This window comes from Bos mutus, chromosome 24 (assembly GCF_027580195.1).
Source record: "Bos mutus isolate GX-2022 chromosome 24, NWIPB_WYAK_1.1, whole genome shotgun sequence".
In the NCBI taxonomy this organism is placed as follows: Eukaryota; Metazoa; Chordata; class Mammalia; order Artiodactyla; family Bovidae; genus Bos; species Bos mutus.
This window is the reverse complement of record NC_091640.1, coordinates 22,475,590-22,490,962: the sequence shown is the minus strand read 5'-3', so window position 1 is coordinate 22,490,962 and position 15,373 is coordinate 22,475,590. Positions and strand designations below refer to the sequence as shown.

At 40.0% G+C, this 15,373-nt stretch overlaps 1 protein-coding gene across 19 annotated transcripts in view; it reads left to right on the top strand.

The window, feature by feature from the left end:
- DTNA (dystrobrevin alpha) overlaps nt 1-15,373 on the top strand; it is a 461,852-nt gene that overhangs the window by 199,203 nt on the left and 247,276 nt on the right. For all 19 annotated transcript variants that reach the window (XM_070361690.1, XM_070361688.1, XM_070361687.1 and 16 more), the window contains exon 2: nt 11,533-11,662. The gene's annotated coding sequence lies outside the window, so the exon portion shown is untranslated. The remainder of the gene's footprint in view (nt 1-11,532; nt 11,663-15,373) is intronic.

Sequence of the window (15,373 nt, the reverse complement as noted above, 5' to 3'; positions counted from 1 at the left end):
TTGACTTTCACTTTGTGTATCTGTATGAAAGAGACTGGAAGGAGATCAAATCAAATATCTTCTCAAGCAGCATTGTCCAGTTGAAATGTAGTGCAAGGTACACGTGTCATTTTCAATTGTCTAGTAGCCCCATTAAGAAATAAAAAGAAACAGGTGAAATTAGTATAAATATATTCCACATAGTCCAATATATCAGAAATACTATCATTTTAACATGTAAGCAGTAGAAGTTATCAACGAGAAACGGTTCATTATTTTTTGTTCTGTATCTCTGGACTCCAGTGTGTGTCTTACACATCCAACCCGTCTTCATCTGGATGGGGCACACGTGAACCGCTCAATGGTCACAAGTGGCTCTTGGATTGAACAGCCTAAAACATGACCCCCTCTTGAGCTCAAGAGTATCCCATTTGAAATACCAAGCTTCTGACATTTCAGCTCTCCATCTGAATCTTTTTCTCCACAGAAGAAATCCATTTGGATAAATATGGCAATCCAGGTCCCAATGCAGGCACACCCAGGAACACACATGGGATCTCACATCGGAGCTTTAATCACACCTACCTGGATTTCCTTCTAATTAAACCTGAGAAATGAAATATTTCCCCCCTCCAGCGCTCTCTGAAGCGGCATGTGTACCTGTTATCTTGCACATTAATGGGTTACCGTATTTAGTGTTGTCAGAACTGCTGATTCATGGCCCTGCCGTTGCCCGCTGCCCCCCGGGTGATTGCTTGACAGCACGCCAATAGCAGCTGCCTCCAGCTTCTGAAAAGCTGACCTTGTAACAACAGCCACATTCTTTTGCTTGGTTTTGCTGACATCCTCTCAACTCAAAAACTGTTTTTAAAACAAAAGTATAATGAAGTACTGAGCTTCTAAAAGCAATTGTATTTCAGTTCATTAAATTATCTGAGTGTGTCAAGGAGGGGCAAACCAGCGAGGAAATGAATACACAGAGGGAACCATCCTTGAAAGTTGACATTTGAGCTAGAGGCATATAATACTCGGGAACAGGGTTTTAAGATAACGTGGGCATCCAAGTGAAACAAGGCTGTCACGGGATCTAGTTTTCAACTTTCTCAGGAACCTGTATTAGTTCCGTATTACTGAGCTATTTGAAATTCTGTTTAATTTTTTCAAAATTAATGTATCTCCTTCCCCACCCTAAAAATGCTTTCTTCAAGTTCAGCTTCTAAAGCAAAAGGATATAATGTGTTCTCCATTAATTAATAAATGAAAATTACTATCAAATTCTTAAAACAGGGATCAAATTAGGTGGTAACTACGAAGTACAACTCTAGCCAGTGGATAAGATGATGCTTCACATTGCATTCATCTGTAAACATACAGCACAATATATACCTTTCATCCAGCAGCTTGAACTGCTTGCCCTGCCTTTTGTTAGAGCACAACTTTTTTAGATTCTTTTCCTGGTGGCTAGATCTGAAACCCTTGTGCATTCTGTGTTAAGTCTTTACTCAGATTTCCCTACTCCTTCTTTCTGTCGCCCATTATCCCAGAGTCGAATATGATCTAACAGTAAAATTACCACGTGGTTCATATATCACATAAAATAGCTAAAGTCCGCTTTATTGATTTTAGGGAATTTCCAAAATATGAAAGTTTTCAATGAAAAAGAGTGGAGTGTTCAGCTAATTGTTATGGCACATTGTAACCACCAGAGGGCGATCAAGGCTCCTCTCTGTCCGCTGTTCCCACCCTTGCAAACCAGTGAGTGGTGACAGAGATGAGTGGAGGGCACTGTATATTGATCCATTAAATGCAAGGGAAATGAAATTGTGTCTTTGGAGAAATTCAAAATATGGTAGCCTGAAATCCTGCCAACGTGTTTTTTTATTGTTTTTAGTCACCAAGTCGGGTCCGACTCTTTTGCGACCACATGGACTGCCAGGATCCTCTATCCAGGTGATTTCTGAGGCAGAATACTGGAGTGGGTAGCCAGTACCTTCTCCAGGGGATCTTCCGGACCCAGGGATGGAACTCTCATCTCCTGAATTGGCAGATGGATTCTTCACCATTGAGCCACCAGGGAAGCCTAAATTCAGTTACCTAACAGCATTTCTTGTAAAAATCTGGATTTCCACCCTGAATATGAAAATAAGAAGATATGACCGTCCTTAGTCCATGGTTGTACGTGGGACAACCAGAAGGCGCTGCTCGCTTTCAACAGGGCCCACTTCATTTCAGTTCCATCACTAACACCCTATGATTTTTTTCCCACATTGAGACCAAATAGCATGTGCCGCTTATAGTCAAGCTTGTATCATTGATTTCTTGTTGTTAAGAGCTGTTTCATTTTAGATTTTTTCTGTTCTACTCAGGTAAATATCAAAAGTGATCCTCTTATAATTACAAGGAAAATAAGAGAAAGCATACATCTTTGAAGCGGTAAAGCATATTCCTAAGAGTAAAATAGGCGGGTAGAATGTCCCTGGGTCTCCTTCACTAATACCCACCTTTCCCCCCCCATTTATTGATATTAGATGAATTTATGGGCTTAGAGTTTTCCAACACTCAAGAGTCTCTGCCAAATTCCTGTTGGTGAGAATGCAGCATACATGTTTTTACGTGTGCCTGTGCACACCTCACCCTTTATTGAGATAAATACAGACGTTCCCCCTTTTTTCCTTAGAGATTACTTACTTGAATTCAGTTTTCTCTACAAAGTGGTAAAATCTGGAGGACTGAGATTAGGACAAGAGCAAGTGTTGTAGGAAAGACATTGCTAAAGTGTTGGTTCCAGACCTTAGGCAAATGGGATTCCCGTGATTCCTTGTGATCTGACTTTCTGATCATAGTGTAACCTACTGGTAATACCCTGTTTCCCCACGTGGCTGTGGCAGGTGGCAGATCAGGGACTCAGAGATCATGGATCCCCATCAAAATCTCCTCTCACATTTGTCATAACTAACTACTGAGAAATCTTTCTCGTGATTGACTACATGAGGATTTGAAAAATCAGCCCATGAAGGGCAAGCTATCAATCTCTGTACTCAACTTGGTTGGAAAATATACATATCTGCATGTAGCTTGTCCTCAACAGAGGAAATGCAGAACTAAATTTAGATTGGTGCAGCATAAACAAATGCCAGCAAACACAGCTGATATTCTGAGTTACTCAAACCATTGCTTCTTGATCTCAAAGCGAAACGATAATATAAATATTAGTACTCATAGTTAATATTGGTTGAGACTACCATGTGTCAGTCACTGTGCTGAGGGGTCTCCTTTAATCCTTGTAACACCTCTTGGAGGGAAGATCTGTTGCTATTCCTATTTTAGAGGGTGTGGGAAAAGTGAATGACTCGCTAAGTATTTCATGGAGATGAAATCAGTAATAAGGTGAGCGTTATCACCACTCTGTCCAACCTTAGAGCCTTCGCTCAAGCTCCTTACTATATTCTCGTCCTTTTAGGCCAGTGGTTCTCAAAGTGAAGTCTCCTAGACACTTTGTTGGGGTCTTTGAGGTCAAAACTATTTTAATAATAACTCTAACATATTACTTGCCGTCTTGACTGTGTAGACAATTGCACAGATGACAAAACAGCAATGGTGGATAAAACTGGTGTGATTTTATTACAAATCAAGGCAATGGCACCAAACTGTACTGGTTAGTAATCATCTTCTTTACTACCATGCAAAGAAAGTTAAAAAAACAAACAAACAAAAAAATGATAACAACAGCATGGTATTTGGTGTAATGGATTATGCCAAGTTCATTGATATGGTTTCAGATTTCATGAAGCAACTCACCTTTAAGGAGCAACACTTGAGTTTCAGTCATATCAAAGAAAAATAGCCACAACTGTCTGAAAGGCTATAAAAATACTCTATTCCAAACTGCACATCTGCCTAAGTTTGGAGTGTCTTCATATTCTTCAACCAAAACAACATATTGCAATAGATTGAAAGCAGAAGCAGATATGAAAACCCAGCTATCATCTTTCTATGAAGCCAGAAAATAAAGTTTTCCCAAAATGTAAAAGCATGCCCTACTTCTCACTACATTTTTTTTAGTTTTGGGAAATATTTCCTTTTAAAAAATATGTTATTGATGTTACATTTAAAGAGGTTTATCACTGTTATGTAAACACATTTATGAATAATTTTTTTAAATTTCTAAGTCAATTCCTAATAAAGTAAATATTGATAGATATAACACACATAGTCACAAGCTCTTTAGGGTCTTCAAGAGAAAAAGTTTGAGTATATATGATGCAGGCCATAGTATCATTTTTTTTTAACTCCAAAGTGTCATGGAGATGAATGATACCTCATTAAATGCTCTATCTTTTATTTTCATTTTTTAAGAAGACACTCCTCTTTTCTGAGTCAGATGAAAATCAGTCAGGCTCTCTGTTGTCCTCAGGTGGTTAATAGGGCATGTGGCACATTCAAGGTCATCAGTCAAGGTCAGAGAGCACCACCGAAGGGCAAGGCCTGAACTGGCTCCCAGAATCAGATCCTGCCATTTCTTTATGGTTTCCAGAAAAAGCGCTTCTTTGTCCAAGAAAACACTCTCTGTATTTTGCACATAAATATTTTTTCCTGAGGAAACAAGATACATGAGATATATTATAAGCCCCCCCAAAAAAATTCGTCGCTGAAATTGTGTCCAAATAACTGCCGTGTTTGCAGACATGTGATTTTAGGAGCCTGAGCTTTATGGTTAGGGTTTATGTGTATTAGAGAAGATTAATGTTTAACAATGTGGAATTCTGTCTCCATAGTGCAAACATTTAATTTGTGATATTTGGGGAGGTATGGAACTCCTCATGGAGACATGTATTCTCATTTTCATCCATCTCTCTTTTAAAAATTGTTACTAATGGAACTAGTAAAGGTCATAGGAAAGGTCGTAGGAAATCTTTTTTTTTATTTGGCTTTCCCTCCCCCTGTATCCAGTTTCATGACTTCTTTCCTTCCTTCTTCCTTCCTTCCTGTCTTCTATTCTGGCTGGATCTTTATATCATGGTAAAATCAGACACATATCAAAGCACAGTGCATCATTAATTTCTAAAAAGTGTGCAGGACTTTAGCAAATGAGTGAACATAAATTCAGAGCAAAATATTGATGGTCACATATCACCAGGGAAATTTCAGTAGAATCTATCAGATACCCACATGTGGCTAATTAAAATTTTGTCTTTTTAAAAATTAATTGGATAAATCTCTGTCATTCTGATTTAACACCCAAAGTTCAATTTAATTCTTTTTGATCAATTTTATGTCTTGAGATGCAAGAGACAAAAGGCTGAGCATAGATAAACACTTTTTTTCCTGGTCAGCGAAAATCTGTTCATCGTGCTGCCTTACTTGGAATTAAGTTCAACTTGCTTAAAAGTTTAATGAGGTCGTCACTAGGGGGTAGTTTTTGTGTGTAGTCGGTTTACTTGCATATTGTTCATAAAAAGAGATTTTCATTAAAGAAAACTTTTGAGATAATTCCGTTTAGTGAGAGTGTAAGTTAATGAGACCACTTAATCGTGGTCTCATGATTGTATTTTTTTTTAAAGCTTACAGATTGAGAGAATTACTCACTCTAAAAATATATTCTGAAAAAAAAATGACTTATTTTTCTGATATTTTAGGATACACGGGTTTTGTACAATAGAGATTTCTATTATAACAAAGTAAGTGACTATTACTTTGGATTATTATAAAATAATAACAAAGTAAGGACTATTATAAAATAAACCTACTGCCTTATACTGAAATAAAATAATATACTGCCTTATACTTCTTTGTGTATGAGTGTATATAAAGCACATGAGTAAACCAAAGAAGCATTTGCTGACTTGGGATGTCCCAAACCTTCATATGTCATATTCTTTAATTAGCAAGTTTTATAAAAAATTTCATAGCCAGAAAAAATTTGTGTAGCATTTATTTATGCTGAATATGTGTGGCTCACTAACAACAGAGACAAAAACAAAACTTGAAATAAAATTATCTATCTCTTAGAATCCCTGGGGCTTCCCTAGTGGCTCAGCCAGTAAAGAATCCACCTGCAGTGTGGGAGACCTGGGTTCCATCCCTGGTTTGGGAAAATCCCCTGGAGAAGGGAACAGCTACCCACTCCAGTATTCTGACCTGGAGAATTCCATGGACTGTAAAGTTCATGAAGTCACAAAGAGTCGGACACGACTGAGCGACTTTCACTTTCACTTTAGAATCCCTCAATTTCATTAAAAATCATGTGTGTGTGCACACATATGTATAGATAATTGGAAGTAAATGTAGAAAATCTTCATAGGGATTGCCTCTCACTAGTGGAATATGGATGTTATTCATTTTTATAATTTATTACATTTTTCATACCTCCTAAAAGTAAAGTTACTTTGATTATTTAAAGAGCTATTTAAGTGCCCAGCCATCTCTTGATTCATTTTTTTTCTTAAACTTGCTTCTTCATAAATACTTCTTCTAATACTTCATATAGAGCTAATTATTTTTACATTTATTATTTTGAAAAAGAAAAAATGATGGGTACTTAAGTGAGTTCTCCACAACAGAGCTCCTCTGTGCAGGGCCTGCCCAGGTGCAGTACAAATGGTTAAACATAAAGGGAAGATGTTCTTTTAAAATGCAAATATCATCTGGGTGAGCAACTGCCTGAGCTACAGTGAGATGCTGCAGATAGAGACACAAAGGCAGTCCTTCTGAAAAACGCAAACACGCGGTGCAAGGAACAGAGCTAAGAAATCCTTTCTAAACCACCTTCTTCCTTCTCAGCACCTTGAAAACAGTTGACTGAATACCCGCCTGAACTGATGCTGACAAGCATACCTTTTTTCTTAAAGGTTCCTAAATGTCAGCAGGCCTCCGGCTCTCTGCTGGGAAAAAAATTCCACATTCACTGCAGAATGTAGATGTCTACTCTGCTGACAGCCATTTCATCTAAATACTCTTACTCTCACTGCTTTATCTTACTTTAACCTCCCTGATGAAGTGTGAGTTTTTTGAATCCCTGTTTGTTGGTGAAATATCAAGAGGGAAACGGAACAGTGCTACCGTCTTCTATTTGCTCAAATATCCTCTTGCAATCTCTGTTATGTGTTGTAGGCGGCAGTCCCCAATCTTCTCAGCACCAGATACCAGGTTCATGGAAGACAGTGTTTCCACGGACTAGGGTTTGGGGGGAGGGGTAGTTTGGGGATGATTCAAGCACGTTATATTTATTGTGCACTTTATTTGTATTATTATTACATCAGCTCCACCCCAGATCATCAGGTGTTAGATTCTAGTGGTTAGGGACCCCTGTTGTAGGGATAATGAAGTAGGTGACTTAGAGGTGAAGCAGGCAGTCACTCTGCTGCTGCTAAGTCACATCAGTCGTGTCCGACTCTGTGCGACCCCATAGACAGCAGCCCACCAGGCTTCCCCGTCCCTGGGATTCTCCAGGCAAGAACACTGGAGTGGGTTGCCATTTCCTTCTCCAATGCATGAAAGTGAAAAGTGAAAATTAAGTCGCTCAGTCTTGTCCAACTCAGCGATCCCATGGACTGCAGCCTACCAGGCTCCTCCATCCATGGAAGTTTCCAGGCAAGAGTACTGGAGTGGGTCGCCAGTGCCTTCTCCAGGCAATCACTCTGCTTTCCCTGTGCACTGTCATCTAGAGTTTTAGAATCATGAAAGACAGCCCATGTGTCTGCCATCATTGGGTTATTATCTGACAGCCAGAGGTTAGATACACGACTGCCTCTTGAGATTAAATTCATTTCCCTGGTTATTTGGCCAAAGACTTCAAAACCTCTGCAGCAACATGGACGGACCTGGGGATTGTCATGCCGAGGCAAGTAAGTCAGACAGAGGCGAAACAGCGTGTGACATTTCTTAAACATGGAATCTAAAAAGAAATGATTCAAATGAGCTTATTTACAAAACAGAAACAGACTCACAGACTTAGAGAAGGAACTTAGGGTTGTTGAGGGGAAGGATACAGGACCGGGGAGGGGAAGGGCTGGATAGGGAGTTTGGGATAGACATGTGCACACTGCTGTATTTAAAGTGGATAACCAGCAAGGAAGTACTGTATAGCACGTGGAACTCCACTTGATGTTCTGTGGCAGCCTAGATGGAAAGGGAGTTTGGGGGAGAATGGATACATGTATATGTATGACTGACTCCCTTCACTATTCACCTGAAACTATCGCAACATTGTTAATCAGCTATGCTCCAATACAAAATAAAAAGCTTTAAAAAAAAAAAAGACTTCATGACGTATGGCAGCTGTGCTGTGCTTAGTTGCTCAGTTGTGTCCGACTCTTTGTAACCCCAGGGACTGTAGCCCTCCAGGCTGCTGTGTCCGTGGGGATTCTCCAGGCAAGAATACTGGAGTGGGTTGCCCTGCCTCCTCCAGCGGATTTTCCCACCCCAGGAATCGAACTCAGGTCTCCTACATTGCAGGTGGATTCTTTACCAGCTGAGCCACCAGGGAAGCCTGATGTATGGCAGAAACCAACAACATTGTAAAGCAATTATATAGCCCAAATTAAAAAAAAAAAAAAAGAAAGACTTCAGAACTTCACAGAAATGAAGTATCTGCACAGCAACAGATACAGCCAGTCTTAAAGGTAATTCCCTTGGGGACCAGAATCTCTGCTGGGATTATCCCCTTCTGTGAGGGGGCTATACCAGATCAGATTGGCTAGACTGACCCAGTGCTACAGCCTCTTTATCCTCAGAGCTTGAAGCAGCAATCTATGCCCTTAATAGGAAATACGTGCAGACATCCAAAATCTTCCCGGTTCTCAGGCTGAACTATGTGTCAACAAGAACAAATCCTTGGAACAGAGAGGGTGCATGAGTATCCATCCCTGAGCACTAATTCTGTCTCCAGCGTTAAGGCATCCAGAAAGGCCCATATCCACAGGCTCCTCCCTGACTCTCATCTAGTAGCCTTGTGTCTGAGGTGATTCTGAATTTAGTCCAAGGGCCACAATCCCAAATCCACTTTACTGTAGCTTCCTAAGCTACTTTAATGTTCTTAGACCAGTAACGAATAATCTGGTGAAATGATCTAATTAAGTTTATACCGCAAGTCGGTGTAGGAACAATTGGGAAAATACTGACCTTCATACTTGCTAGTTGTTCCCCCCTCAACTGAACGTACATTTAGTGAAGAGTATTATTCACCATTAAAGATGACGTGCTAAAGATGATTAAGAAATAAACAAGACTGTCCCTGCCCACAATTTGCACATATTCTTATAGAGAAGAAAAATTATAGCAATTGTATATGGTAACAGGCTTCCCAGGTGGCTCAGTGGTAAAGAATCTGCCTGCCAATGCAAGAGACACAAGAGATTCAGGTTTGATCCATGGGTTGGGAAGATCCCCTGGAGAAGTGGCTACTCACTCCAGTATTCTTGCCTGGAAAATCTCAAGGACAGACGAGCCTGGTGGGCTACAGTCCATGGGGTCGCAAAGAGTTGGACACGACTGAGTGACTAAGCACAGCATAGCACTATATAGCTAGTTGTGTTAGTTGGGTACCCAGGCTAACTTTGTTGGACTTATGAACATGCTGTCAGAACAGAACTCATTTGTATGTAGGGACTTACTGTACTTCTTTGTCTTGTACTCAGTGGTACTAAATTGACTCCAGCCTCCAAGCAACATACTGATGGTCTTCAGGGAGCCAGATGAAGGAGACAGAACTCTATTTTATCCCATGATGCTAATTTTAACCTCAAGTCACATGGTCAAACTAGAATTTGATAGCTAAAGTAGAATTAAATGAGAATTTAAAGTGAGAAAGGTATTATTTTCTGTTCCTAATCAAGGTTCATGTGAGGTTTTGCTATGCGAGTGTCCACCAGGCTGCAGGGAGAAGAGAGGGGAAGATTGATGCCTTTCATTCAGTGGCAGTTTGGGAGGCGGGCACCCTCAGATCAAGACTAGAAAGAACTGTGGTAGTTAGTTCTGGATCCTCGGAAGTGGTCCTGGGTGACAGAAGCCAAGAGCGGTAGAGAAGGAGCTGCCTACCAGATAACTGGTTTCCGTCACTGCCTGTGAGATGCAGGCTGAGATGGAGACCCCTTCCTGGTAGAGAAGGAACAGCAAAAGCTGAAGCTCGCTCATAATCAAGATGTCATCCAAACAGCAACGTCCACTGAAGTCACAGATCCCAGTTAAGCTGTGAAATATGAGCCTGCCTGTAGGTCCTTTCACACGGCCTCTTTATCTGAGCAATATAATGATTGCCATCATTTTAGATAACCTGGGCCAAAGGAGAGAGCTTGGCGAGGAAAGTGAAGGATGGGGCTGGAGACAGAGGCCACTCCCACCAGCCGGGGTGCAGAGCTAGGCTCCTCTCCCTTCCTTTCCCAGCTCCACTGTCATCAGAAACCTCTGCTTTATTTGCTGTGATCTCCCTTCTCCCCATCTTTTCCTTCATCTGAACATAGGATTTCCTGAGCTTCAAATTTCTGCTCCTTCAAGCCACCTAGGACATGGAATAGTAACATCCAGCTTGAGGGCTGGTGAGAGGAAGAAAGTGGGAAAGGTGGGGGGGCGGGGGGGGTGGAGACAGAAAGGTGGGAAAGACTAGCTGAAGGGAGGTGATGGGTAAAGCATCTGGTCACTTTCATCCAGCAGGGCAGGGCCTCTTGGGCAAATTGCCGAGTTTGACCTGGAGCCTCTCTTTCTCTTCTCCTCTGTGAATTTTCTCTGAAGGCAAGATGATGAAAATCGTTCCGCTTTGTTAAAAAACACCAACAGACCGTATTCTGAACTATTTTCTCTATGTCATTGCTACGCAATACTATAAAGCCTGTGGATCAGGAACATCAGGGTGCCTCTGTGATAGCCTACGCCTGCATCTACCATCAGAGTGGATGCTGGTCTGAGGACTCTGCCCTCAACTCTAGTTTCCTTGGTTTTAGTAGAAATTGTGGTGACACAGTATTCTAGAAATGTACCAACTTGGGAAACACAGGAGATTCTCTGTTTTCCCATTTCTGGGTTTTAAATAAACCCAAAACAAAAGGCAATATTAGGAACCCAAAAGGCTACTCTGTTACTGCGTGCTAGAGCTCAGTCACTAAGTCGTGTCCAACTCTTTATGACCTCATGGACTGTAGCCCGCCAGGCTCCTCTGGCCATGGGATTTCCCAGGCAAGAATACTGGAGTGGGTTGTCATTTCCTTCTCCAGGGAACCTTCCAACCCAGGGATGGAATCTATGTCTCCTGAATTGGCAGGCAGGAGTCACCAGGGAAGCCCACTCTGTTACTAACCAGCTGCTTAATCTTGGACGCTCACTTTACCCTCTGGACCTCCCCATCTTCATCTGTAAAATGACTTTTGGCACAAATGTCTATTTTTCTAAACATTTATTATAGCAATTGAGAACCAAAATTCTGAGTTGAGTATTACAAGTCATTCTTAGTGGATGAAGGGATTTGTAAAACACCATATGTTCTAGATCTGCTCATTCTGTTTCTGTAATAAACATGTAAGTGTGAGTTACTTAGCTAAATAAAAGTGTGTTTTCTTATTGCAGATAAGTGAGATTTACAAGTCCCTGGATGAAACACTTGGGAAGTCTTTAAATGCCAGAATTGACTGCAGTTTCAAAGAAAAGAAGATAGATGGTTTTGGAAAGTTCATGCTGTTTCTTCATTGAATTTTAGGTGAGTGAGTCTGAGTCAAGGAATTTAAGATGGACTTTGAACTATTTCCCCTTAAAGTGTTTCTTTTCTTTGCGTGAGAAGAAAATGGGGTTCATTATGGCCAGCATTTTATACTTTTAGTGGGGTGCTGCATAGTGAAAGACTTTGTTTCTGTGCCTTTTGGTTACTTTTTTTTTTATTAACAGAAGCCATATGAACGACAAGGTGTGAGGTACAGAGATGACCTTGACATTTCTTCCTGGTTTCTATTAAGCAAATGCAATAATGCTTCATTCTATTCTATAGGCCATCTATTTTTTAATATATAATAGTGTTTCACATCAGAGTAATGAGCCAAAATGAGACAAGACTAAGTTGTAATGATGTAAATGAGAAAAGAATTTGATGGTGGTAATGACAGTTTAATCATTACAAGTCCAAGTCTGAGATAAGGTTTACAATTCAGAGGCTGCTCAGAGGGAGATCTCATATTGCTTAAATTAAAGTAGGACATGGTTTAAGTTAGGTGTGGTCTTCAAACTTCCCATGTGCTCACATTAAACTTTGTTTTGCCTGGCCATGAAATGGATGGATAAATATTTTTATACCACCACCATACATAATTACCCTTCCACATTACAAAAGACGAGCTCGTACAAATCGGTGCCTTACCATTAGTCTGCAAAACGTGTTGTCAGTTTTGCAGCAGAATGGAGGGAAAGAGAGGAATTGAGTGGTGGTCTTGTTGAGGAAATTGTGTGTGGCTTTTTCCACCTCTTCCTGAGTCCTGTTTTCAAAGTGTGGATTTATTATAAAGAATGGGGATTTCCAGAACATCAGAATGTACGACTGTTCACTGTTCTGAATAAAACAATGCCACTGACAGAACATTGACCACTGTCTAAATCTAATCCCAAAAGACAGCAATACCTCCTTTATACATTTTATTAAACTTCAAAGAGAAGGCGGGTTATTGTCTCATCATTTAAGGGCGTGTAAATTTGGTTTATTGAGGTCATATGTGGAACTAAAATGGTGATTTCATTTATTTACAAGATGTTTGTTGAATGCAGTTCCCAGGAGCTAAATTTAATGCCCTTAAAAAGTATCAGTAAATCAATTTGCCTAGTGTAACATTACTCTGGAGGAGAAAATGAAAATGGAAAACTTATTAACTTGCTGCACTCTCTACTTTGTGTTGTTCCAGTCTATGCATGTTTTTAACTTCACATCCATTCCTTGCCCTACTCGTATTCTGCTGGTTCTTTTGGGGCTGACCCCTAGAAGCTTTTTTCCAGCTTTCAGACCCATCCTTTGTTGCCTCTAGTTTTTTCCGATGACCTTGAACTGTGAGCTGCTGCAGGAGCCACAGGAGACTTGGGTTCAATCCCTGGCTTGGGAAGATCCCCTGGAGAAGGAAATGGACACCTACTCCAGTTTTCTTGCCTGGGAACTCCCATAGAGAGAGGAGCCTGGTGGAGAGTTCATGGGGTTGCAAAGAGTCAGACATGACTAAGCAGCTGAGCGTACACATGACATCACTTCTTCTCTCTGTCCCTTGAGACCTATGATGCTGATACCTGTGACATTCTGCTGCTACTAATTTCCAGGTTGATTTATTATCCTCATTTTAGCTTTTCAATCTTTCCATCATCTGTGTGGCCATTTTCCTGGATTAAATTCAATTTATTTTAAATGTTTAGACTGTATTCTCTTTTCTCGGTTAGATCCTAACTGACTTGTCAATGCTTAATTTCTTCCAAAATTATTGGAAGAAAAGTGAATAGGGATTACTTGCTTCTCTCAAGGAAAATAAATGATTCTCAGGAAAAAAAAATTTAAGTTAAATGTAAAACTAGATATTTTTAGGCTGGAAAACATCAAGCCCAATAAATTTAAAGCCATATTGTATTTCATTATGGAATATACATATTCCATATTCTAAGCTATACAATATTGTAGTATTAATTTGTTGGTGTTAACAGAGCCTTTGTCAATATTTCCATTATGTATATCAAATTTATGGTAAGATTTTTTAATTCTCAGATATACACCAGATATGCGTTTTACTTTACTAATATTCACATTAAACAAACTTCTCTACACCCAGTGTAAGAACTTCTTTTTAGAGTTCAGCCTCATTCCTGCATTCACCTTTGAATCTCGAGTTTCAGATTTATTTTATTATGAATCTCATTACTGTCTTTCAGTAACACTTTTTTGCTACTTGAAGATCCCTTATGGTCTGAACATTTCCCATGTCCCATAATCCCATAATAAATACTGAATATATTGGAAAGCAAAGTGAGGAGGATTCCAATGTCTGTGCTTTTTTTTTTTTTTTTTTGACAGATAAAACAATTTACCATTGTCCCAACAATCTCACTCACTCTAAAGGGCTTCCTGGATACTAAAGCAGGTTTTTACTTAATCATTTTGACACATCACTTGGTTATGTTAAATGTGAATGCCTCGCTCTTTTCATTTCCTTCTCATTTATGTAGACATTTTCCTTTTCAGTCTTTTCTCGTGATAACTGCTCCTCTATTTTAATGTATTTGGGTACACTCATAAGGACATGGTGTCCCTTCTACGGACAGATTTTCATCTATTCAACCAATGGCAATGTCAAACCCGCAGTGTCTAAATGAGCATCCTTTCAGATAATATGAAATGAGGTCATGAGCAGAATGACTTGGATTCCTTCATAATCTAAAATTAGGAGACACAGGGATGAGTAGCTCTATGGTATGGTTGAACTTGCAGTGTATTGCTCATATTCTCACATCTCCCTTAGTTTACTATGGCACTGAAAATTCTAGTCCTTCCTATTTCTCTCTAGTTTGTGAAAATGAGGCTTTATAAAGTTATATTTTAAAAAAAGGCTCAGAAAGAGAAATACATCCATTAATAATACATACTGCATCACACAGAAGTCTAATGAATTAGCAAGGAAGAAACTCCTGAGGCAGTGATGCAAGCACTCAGCTTCTGAGAGTTTGGTACACGTAAGTGGGTGGAGACTACTGAAATCATCTCACTAACTTCATAATACTGCCTAGTGGGTCAAGGGGAACACCCATCATAAAAGACAACTCAGGCTAAGCATATCTTAATGTCATATTGGAGGAGGAAGTAGGAGGAGCGGAAGTATTCGTCCCGACACTCATGGGCAACTTTATGAATAAAGATTTTAAATCACTGGTGCCTAAAGAGTTGAGGGAAGTGCTTTGATCAAGATGTAGTCTTAGTACTTCTGCTGAACCACAGAATAGGATGTTGGAAAAATCAAATGTTATCCATCTGTTAGCTGAAGTCACCTGTTATCCATCTTTGTGTTGCCAAGTCCAAGCTCTTACTGCACACACGACAGGCCAATAAATCAAGAGACAAGTTATTGGGGTGAGGAGTAATGCTTTATTCAGGAAGCCAGCAGACTGAGAAGATGGTGGACCCATGTCTCAAAGAATCATCTTTCCTGAATTAGAATTCAGGCCTCTTTTATACTAAAAGGGGAGGGAGTAAAGTCAAACATTTTCTCCTGGTCAGCCAGATGTGTTAATTTCTTCCTTCCTGCAGTCATTCACAGGTGGGCCTGGTCAGGATTGTTTCCTGTGAACTAAACAAAGATATTTTAGCTTACCAATCCTTACCTGCAAGGCAGGGTAATGGTCATCCCAGAGATTGACCATTATATGTAATTTAAGCTTATAGGCAACATCTCTTTAGTGA